General features: G+C 37.1%; 1 long non-coding RNA gene across 1 annotated transcript; it reads right to left on the bottom strand.

Annotated features, from left to right (window-relative positions):
- Positions 1 to 1,728: 1,728 nt before the first annotated feature.
- On the bottom strand, positions 1,729 to 6,430 carry LOC132818756 (uncharacterized). Its single transcript, XR_009645019.1, has 4 exons — positions 6,359 to 6,430; positions 5,156 to 5,235; positions 3,376 to 3,418; positions 1,729 to 2,006 (listed from the first exon to the last, which is right to left on the bottom strand). It is a non-coding gene; the product is annotated as an uncharacterized LOC132818756 (long non-coding RNA).
- Between the last annotated feature and the right edge of the window lie 653 nt (positions 6,431 to 7,083).

Below are 7,083 nucleotides of genomic sequence, written 5' to 3'. Positions count from 1 at the left end.
ATGGGAATTCTCGCTGAACAAGAGCTACTAGGAAACATCAAATGTGTCAACTACTTTGGGAAAAAGAATGATGGAAATTCAGCAATACGTTAATAATTTTAAGAATCTTTTTCAGTAATATTACAATCCAACTGTATTCTTAGTCATAAGTATTCAATAATTTCACCCACTTGACCATTACAAATTGCAGAACCTTTCAAATTCCACTTGCCACTGCACCAAAGATGCCACAATTAAATTACATTTTTAAAAATCAAGTACGTTGACATAAAATGCACAAATTTCAAATTAACTAAAATAAAATAGTTGATCTGACATCAGAATTACCTTTAACATATTTCAAATAATAACTTTCAACTTAAGGGAGTCATTAATGCCCTCTGAAAGGTGAAGAGAAAAATCCCACAAATCTGTTTCTAAGACTTCCAAGAAATATGAGGAAAACATGTGTTTTTTAGTCATGCCATGTCTTGATAAAGATGTAACAAAAAGATAAAGCTGAACGACAGATACAAATAGTGGAAATCTAATATAAAAATAGAAATTTCTAGAAAAACATGCAATTTTTGATGAGCCAACCTTATTTACATAACCTTGTTAAATTTTCAAAGGGGTCGCGAATAGAAATTGTCTACGGCTGTTGACCATAAAGACTTTCAGAAAGTAATTAGTAGTATTTGGCTGAAGAGATTATCAGCAAAAATAGAGAATTGCAGGGTTCCTTGTGGCAAAGATCAAAACTTATTTGGAAAGTAGTAGACAAGGAGTGGAAATAAAGAGTTTGTTGTCTGAGTGGTGGGATATGGTGAATGGTGCTACCTGGGGTTCCAAATTTGAGTCTGCTTTTCAGGACATATATCAATAATTATCAACAGAACAGAAACTTGTGTATATGCAAAATAAGCAAGTTGTATGGATGGTAACATCAAGTTGAAAAGGGACATGGATAGACTAAGTAAGCAAACAGATGGAATTCAACATCAAGAACCATGTGATTATCTACATTAGATATGAGGATAACAAATCACATTGATAAGAGTTGGATAGAGCTCTTAAGGATAGTGGAATCAAGGGTTATGGGGATAAGGCAGGAACAGAATACTGATTAAGGATGATCAGCCATGATCATAATGAATGGTGATGCTGGCTCGAAGGGCAGAATGGTCTCCTCCTGCACCTATTGTCTATTGTCTATTGAGACTAGGTTTTGTGGTGCACAATGGAACTTAGGTATCCATATCTATAAACTAATAAAAGAGTCATGCACCAGTACAAAAAGTACTGAGGAAATGGCGTTTCAATTATACAGGATCTTAGTATATGTACAATCTTAGTCACATCTCGTCTGGAGTACTATGTTCACTTCACTTCAAGAAATGTACATAATGATCTTGGAAGAGATATAAAGTAGATTTAGCACAATGATGCCAAGCAGTAAACTATTAATGCATAAGGACAGTATGCAACAACTTAGTTAGTACTTCCTTGAACTTCGTAGACTAAAATTAGCTAATGTGTTTAAAATAATATAGGTTGTTTAATTGACTAATGTGTTTAAAATAATGTAGGTTGTTTAGGAGTGAATTAGGATACACTTGCCTGCGTTTGTGATCATGACGCTCCTAGTGAAATGACAGAATGTGTTTCATGATGTTAATTACCTGAGCACAATGTCCATTTTTCTGGAACTGTTTATATAGAATAAAACCAAATTATTCAGATTTGAGATGATTTTTTGTACTGATGCATTAAGATGCCCAAGTTGTAATCTTCTGTAAAGTCAAAGGAAGGTCATAGGATTTCTTTGCAAAGATGACATTTTGGGATCCCCAGATCTGCAGTGGTTGTTTAGAAAGCAGTTACATTATAAGGTCATTTTCCTGCGAAGGAATCTTGAGTGCACATCACATTATAATCCTGCAGTCCATAACCAAGGTCCATGAAATCCTCCAGATCATCCAGGAGGCTGTGTCACATCATTCAGTTTGGAGGACTTTAAATCCAATCTGGGAGCAAAAACAAATTTAAACAATGCACAGTCAGTTAATCGGAATTTTGGATTACTTTGTAAACATATTTTGAATATGTTCGATGCTGTCAGAAAGCAGGCTCTATAGCTTAGTCTCTACTAAGATTAAAGCTTATTTGTCGAGATAGCAGAATGTTGCACTTGTCTGTGGCATGCCAATTACAACTTGTAGCACAGCATAACTCAGATCTTGCCAACTGAGCATTGCATTCTGCAGCTACCAATTTTAGAACAGTGGTGTTGTATAATTACCGTGTTACAACAACAATAGTTTATATTTATATAAGGCTTTAGCATAATAAAACATTTCAAGGCACTTCACAGGAACATGACAAAACAGTGTATGATACTAAGCCACATAAGGAGATATTAGATCAGATGAACAAAGGGTTGGTCAAAGAGGTTGTTTTTAAGAAGGGTTCTAAAGGAGGAAAGCTTCTCAGACAGGAAAGGGAGCAGTATGAAATGAATTTTAGAGCTTGGGCTTTAGGCAACTGAAAGCTCAGCCAGCAATTTTGCAGCCATTGTGCCTTACACAGTAACAGTTCTGCATATTAGTAGGTACGATACTGAAACAGTTCTTATATTTAATTTACAAATTGTGCTATCTTACAAAATGGTCTTAGTCCTCAATCAGTATCATGGTCAGGTTTTTAATTTTTTTTCAATCTTTAAAATATGCTATTTTATCTACATACATTTTTGAAGGAAAAGATAGCGTACAATCTGTCTGAAAATACATTTTTTGTGAAAAGATTGAGTCCTGCTTTTGGGACTGAAAGTGCAGTCTACACAACTACAATTGTGTGGGAACATGGAGCAACATTCTACCAGCAGTGGCGAATTAAAAGGACACTCTTGGGGGCCATCATCCAGTTGAGGATGCCAGCCCGTCCTCCATAGTTGTCATCCCAATCCAAGGATCAGCAGCTCAGCAACCTCAGGAGCACCACTGCTAATGGTAGCTAGTACTGTGATAGTTTAACAAATGAGAGGGTTGTTCAATGCCAAATCCTCAAAACCTTCCTACACTCACCTCCACCCAACCCCAACCCCTCAAGATTAGTGAGCTTTTATGGAGAAGCCAGGATCAGGCAAGCAAGGCCCACAAATAGGGTGGGAGTTTCTTGTTTTGCTACTGAGAGGTACTCTCCATAGCCCATAGAGGACACATCAAGAGTATTCCCTTCCCCCATCACAGGAAACCACTGGGATATTGCAGGGCCTTCATGACATGAATAAGATGACTGTGTAAGCATGAAGAGGGCAGGAAGATCCAATTTAATTGGGTCCTAAATTGTGCCACTGAGATTCTACCATTTTCAATGGGAAATAATTAGGCTCACCTTCTGACGCTTGTCCTTCGGTTGTTGCATGTATCTGTTGAATCTGTAAAAGGTTTGAAATTCTTGGTTTTATAAAGTATAAATTTAGTCTATAGTGCATTAAATCCAGATAGGCTTAATGGTATTAAATAGTCTGCCAACATTCAATTGATTTGCTATATTTCATTTTCACTTAAAACTTTAAGCCTGGCTTTGTCATGGCTCAGTGAGCCTAAAAATTAATGAAACATGTACATCAGGTTTAATTGCCAGTCTATTTTTAAATAGTTGAACTTAGCTTGGATGACTCATCTAACATCCTTGATTGAGGGAGAGAACGATGAGCCTCAGTTCTGATTCCTGACCTCTGCTGAGAATATCACTCTATCGATTTTGGATGAGAGCCAGATGAGGTTATCTGTGACAGCCCCCATAGTAGTACTGCCTGTTTGTCAAAGCACACAATCAAGTCTCAAATATGAATTATGCCACTCAAAGTGCTAAAGGCTAATAGCTAGGCTCAAATGGCAGACTAACAATGAGTCAATACCTTTAGGAGGTGGAGAGGTGAAAATTAGCAGGAAAAGTTTTATTTCTGTATATTTGTCAAGACGTTTGCAAGATTGCAAGATGTGTACAACAAAAATTATCCATGGCATCATGCAAATTGCTTTGAATTAATTACCATTTTACAACATTTGATGGTCATTGGTTGTGATTTTGTATTTTATTGTAAGCATTTCTGTTTCAATAACCTCTTTAACCTGGGATTTTGCCCCTGTAATTTTTCCAACACTTCAAAAGCACAAAGGAGAGTGTTTTATATTTACTGGATTTAATGTTTTATTTGACTGATTAGGCTTTGCAGTGTAATTATACTCTTCTCCCGTCTGAAATCCCATAGATTTCACACGTTTCAGGTATAATGTGGAGATTCATATGTTATTAGGTTAATAATGCATGGCTGCTCTAACTAGCATGTGTTGTCCCAATTCAGATTTTCAATTACTTCACTCTGTTATTAACTGCAAAATAAAAGAACTTGTACTTGAATAGTTCCTATAGGTGCTTGAATCTGCTGAATTTCAAGAGGTTGTATCATTGGTGAGACAAACTAAATTCTAATTGTGCAGCCTGGGTTCTCTCACACTATACTCTTTAAATTGTTCACAGACAAAAGAAAGCTTAAGCCTTCTCAGCAAGTACTGTACAATGCACCTTGCCAATCATTGTAGGATTAGCCGATCTTTAGAGTTTCATTTTATTCAATGTTAAAACATAATTTTACAGATAAAAACATTTCACTGCCACTACTTACATATGAATATGATCACATTATTTTAAGTATACATTTGCAACTTTAACTTGAGAAACTCTTTATTAATTCACTTGGGATCCTGCTTGCAAGCAAATAGAGCATTAAATTTGATGTCCAGCTTTCATATTTATTTATGTACAAAGTGCACACCCGAAATACTGATATTAGCTTTAATTAATATCACATCCTAAAAGTCTTCATGTTAAACATGAAAAATAATTAAACATTACTTCAGAAGCCTGAAATAGTGGCTCATGTTTTTTTTTAAATGAGAAAAATTATTACTTTGATTAATCTGTTCTAAGGTAATAAGAAGATGCAACAATATCAATGTTCTGTTTACTTTTTGGGGGGTAGGGAATAAGGCACATATAAATACATAAGAATTTAGCTATTTAATAATGGCTCTATTTCTCTTGTGTTTGAGAGAAATGTTCTCTTATATAGGCTAAAACTAATTTTCTACATGTGTTCAGCTCTTACCTATGTGAGTGGTGGATGCCGGTTGATGTCTGTAATACACAAGGCAGTGTGGTCTCTTAATATTCCCATTGGGAAGACTCCTGTAAATACGTCAGTAATTCATAAATTAGCAATAGAAAAATGACCGACTGGAGGGCTTGACTGAACAGCGTCCTGCACAAACAAATAAAGGTGTACGTAACATTGATAAACAGGAATGTTTGTAAGTTCAATTCCTATTTAAAGCTGCAGTCAGAATTAACACTAATTCCCCTTCTTGGTCAGGTTTAGGTTTTGTAATTGTTGGTAGAATTTTGAACTTTGCTCAGAGTGGAGAGAGAGTAAATTCAACAAACAATATTCGTTTGACTGTTGCTGATACACCTCGCCCATTTTTTTTCTCTCGCCATTAAACGGTTGAGGAACGTCAGGTGGAAAACGTGATATCCCGACAAAGGTGACCCAGCCGAAGCTGAAAGGCATGTGTGCGCGTTGGTGGTGCAGGGGATGAGCAGGGTTCGCTGGCCCAGTTGAGAGCTGCACCACAGCGGATTCATGCGGCTCCAATATCGGGCGCTGCGCAGGCCGCTGGCAAAACCAGTCCGAAAGAGGCAGGGAGAACCAAGGGCAATTTATATATATATATATATATATGGGGCTCAGAGCATCTCCTCCTGACCTGCAATAACAATGTCAAACTTGGTTTTCCACAGCCTCTTCGGCTAATAAAATTAACGGGAAAGGACACCGTCCACCTAATGCAAGTTACCTTAAGTTGTTTGTGACTGTGAGATCTAATTATCTGAATATTAAAACCTAAAGTAGGCAGAATGACCCGGCCGCGGACATGACCCTCCTTGTAATGGGCTGATTTCTGTTCATTTAAAAAAAAACTAAATTCCACTTTTCGGTTATTTGGATAAATTATTGAAAATGGCATAATAACATTGACGAAACCGATCAGTGCAAAATGTGAGATATTGCTTTTTATTCACGCTAACTTCTATTGCTCTTGTTTGTTGAACGGAATGCTGAAACTTTATTTCATAGGAAAGGAAATCAAGCCAAAGCCAACAGGCCCATGATATAATATTTTTGTTGGGAAGAATGACCTCCAGCAAATGTTTAATTGAATGAAAAGCGTTTGACCCGGAGCAACACGCTTAGTTCTTTTTTTTCCTCAGCAACGATTAGGGATTTTTTATTGTAATATTCAAATCTAACCTGGATATGCATCTCCAAAGGAGCGACATGCCTTCCAGAGTTCTCTAAAGTGGACTGTGAGGATGTTTTCATTTGAACGCGACATTCTATTCACGAGCTGAAAGTTACAGAGACACGCCGCAAAAAGAAGGCTGGATTCTTTAAAAAAAAACAAAATTAAAATGTTGGAAATCAGTGTGAAGCGCAAAGTTCGCCTCCGACTCTGTGGATTTCTTTTAAAGACCCACACACAAAAAAAATTCCAATGGTTTTTCCAGTTGTACAAACAAAAATAAATGCATCCTCCATGAACTGTGCAAAAACACAACATCGAGGGAAAATGTACTTGGGCCGCTGTTGGAGAATGACAAGAGAAATGAATCACTCGCACAAACTCAGTGAGCCAACCAACCCCCGAGTTGATGCAGCGGCCCGCCGCGGAAAAAAGTGCAACTCGTGGATTGAGGTGGAGACGACGAATTTTTGGAGTTAACATTGAGAAAAATGAATCAAGCATTACCATCGCGGGGAGAAACGGCAAAAGCGTTTCAAAGACATGACACCCATAATATGAAAAGATAATTGTAGAACGTACATATACTTAGCAACAGAGCGATGCCTTGCACAGTATTAAAATAACAATCAGAACTTCACCAAAAACAAAATACAGCGGATGCTGGGAATCTGCTGGAAAATGTCTGACGGAGCATTTGGTGTCTTTCCTTACGGCGGGTTCTTGCAAACAA

The sequence above is a fragment of the Hemiscyllium ocellatum genome, chromosome 9 (assembly GCF_020745735.1).
Source record: "Hemiscyllium ocellatum isolate sHemOce1 chromosome 9, sHemOce1.pat.X.cur, whole genome shotgun sequence".
In the NCBI taxonomy this organism is placed as follows: domain Eukaryota; kingdom Metazoa; phylum Chordata; class Chondrichthyes; order Orectolobiformes; family Hemiscylliidae; genus Hemiscyllium; species Hemiscyllium ocellatum.
Note: the sequence above shows the minus strand (reverse complement) of the source record. Positions and strands in the feature narration are given on the sequence as shown.